Source organism: Rhinopithecus bieti, unplaced genomic scaffold, assembly GCF_001698545.2.
Source record: "Rhinopithecus bieti isolate Rb0 unplaced genomic scaffold, ASM169854v2 scaffold_2452, whole genome shotgun sequence".
Lineage (NCBI taxonomy): Eukaryota > Metazoa > Chordata > Mammalia > Primates > Cercopithecidae > Rhinopithecus > Rhinopithecus bieti.
The window spans coordinates 26,431-28,796 of record NW_016803671.1 but is presented as its reverse complement, the minus strand read 5'-3'; the positions used below and the strand labels follow the sequence as shown (position 1 = coordinate 28,796).

The 2,366-nt window shown below is 38.3% G+C and overlaps 1 protein-coding gene across 1 annotated transcript in view; it reads left to right on the top strand.

The window, feature by feature from the left end:
- Positions 1–2,366, top strand: part of LOC108512676 (dystrophin-like) — a gene marked incomplete at both ends in the record, with an annotated part of 37,733 nt that overhangs the window by 21,770 nt on the left and 13,597 nt on the right. The window lies entirely within an intron of this gene.

Genomic DNA, 2,366 nt, shown 5'->3' with positions numbered 1-2,366 from the left:
TCGCCTGGCTACTTTTTTGTATTTTTTAGTAGAGACGGGGTTTCACCGTATTAGCCAGGATGGTCTCGATCTCTTGACCTCGTGATTCGCCCGTCTCGGCCTCCCAAAGGGCTGGGATTACAGGCTTGAGCCACCGTGCCCGGCCAGAATGTGACTTTTTTATGGTTGAGTCTATGTCTGAGTTTCATGGAAGAGTAACCTGGAAGAAAAAACTATGGTGATAAAAATTATAATAAAGTAGATTGGGATTGAACACGAGTAGATCATAGACTCATTGTAATGACTAATTTCAGTATAACCTTTAGAACATAACTATAAAGGGCCGTTGAATAGAGAAATAACTTACCCTGAAAATTCACTGACATTAGATTTACCATTTGGTGAAGAATACAAAGGTATACTCCCTTGTCTCCTGCAAGGACTGTTCATGACAAGGAATTCCAAAGCCCAGAAAGCAATGAGTGAAGGGATCCTCAGTTCAGATTGGCTGAGGACTTGATTGTCCAAGTGCAACTCTCTGTAATGTTAATTTTGGCCCTCAATGAGGAGCATTATGGTGCGAGCAAAAATTACTTAACTTGAAGCCACAAGATCTGCTTTGAGTACTAGCTGAACACATTACTACTTGGTGATTTTGAATTTGCCCCTTTACCTCTCAGAGCCTCATTTCTAGCTACAAAATTAGGGAGATGATGCCTGTTTTATTTTAATCTAAAGATTGTAATGAGGATCAAATGATGTAATATATGTAAAAACATATATTTAAAATCTATTAATCAGTGTATAGATATGAAATGGTTAAAAATAATATCAATAGTTATTTCCATCGTTATGTATATTAGACTTGAATGGCCAAATTTGGAGGGTTGAGACAAAAACTGACGGAAAAAAATGAAAGAATAGCTGATTTCCCATGGTCTCTGCTGTAATCGACTGGAGTCAGAAAATCATGTCTTTGCTATTTTCATGGCAAGGACCAGCCTTAAAGATAATCAGGTGGATGAATTTAAGATGTACTAGGGAGTTCTGTTTGTCCCAAATACGCCCCTTAAAATACATAAAGATGCTGCTTATTTCCATTTTATTGAGGTTACCTAAGAGTATCTGATGACTTTGAAAAAAGCGTATTTTTTCCTCATCTATGTGAAATCGATGTGAGGAAATGGCAGTTTTATTGGGGAGGATCAGAATTATAACAGTGAATCAGAGATAGTATTAGAACCCTGAGTAAAACTGATAAAATCAATGAGGTGAGACTCCTTGTCTCAACTGTCTCTGTTTTAGGGCATCTGAGCACAGTGGCATGGCTGAGGGCAAGGGGATACCATCAGAAAAATAAGCTGATAGGAGACAGAAGTATAGGAAGGGGCATGGGAAGACAAAAATAAACTGATTAGTTTTTCAGATTGATTATGACAGTTGTACCCCTTTCCATTCCTCTAGAAGTCAAGTTGGAGAAAGGGAGTCAGCAATTTGGGAGTGAGGCTAGTTGAGCTATGTCTAAAAGCACTAATGAGAGAAGACTTGAGAAAAGGGATTAATCAGGATGAATTCTCACTAACCATATATTATTTTCTGATAACAGTGTTTACTAGTGTGGGGGATCTATTGCTAGGTAAGATACGATGGATTCAAGGAGCTTACTGTTTAATGGTAGGGCAAGATGTGTTCATGGATACTAGATTGAGAGTGAGTGCCTGGTAAGTGAATTTAGCAGCCACTCCAGCAACACAGAGGAGGTAACAATTCAGCATAAACCTATGAGACCCAAGAAGATAATAAACTCAAAAGTGACTCAGAATTTAACTCTGAGTAGGAAAGCCTGCATATAAATTCCAATAATAGGCCTGGTGTGGTGGCTCACGCTTGTAATCCCAACACTTTGGGAGGCCAAGGCAGGCAGATCAGGAGTTCAGGACCAAAGTGGCCAACATGGCAAAATCCCCTCTCTACTAAAAATACAAAAATAGCCGGGCGTGGTGGTGGGTGCCTTGTAATCCCTGCTACTCGGGAGGCTGAGGAGGGAAATTGCTTGAACCCAGGAGACGGAGGTTGCAGTGAGCTGAGATCACGACACTGCACCCCAGCCTGGCCGACAGAGTGAGACTCCATCTCAAAAATAAAAAAAAAAATAAATTTCAATAATAAAATATGCATCAAGTTATATTTTTATTGTTGTAATACTTAGCTGCAGAATAATTTTGACTAAACAAACTTTAGGTATGTCCTATTAATAAAGGCAATTATTTTACTTGTTATAAAATACTATGTAATTTATACATAAAATTTGTTTAGATTGTATTTTTCTAGAGATTTAGATATACTTCACTGTTCTAAGGAGCTGAAATGTTAAATTATTTATTCTG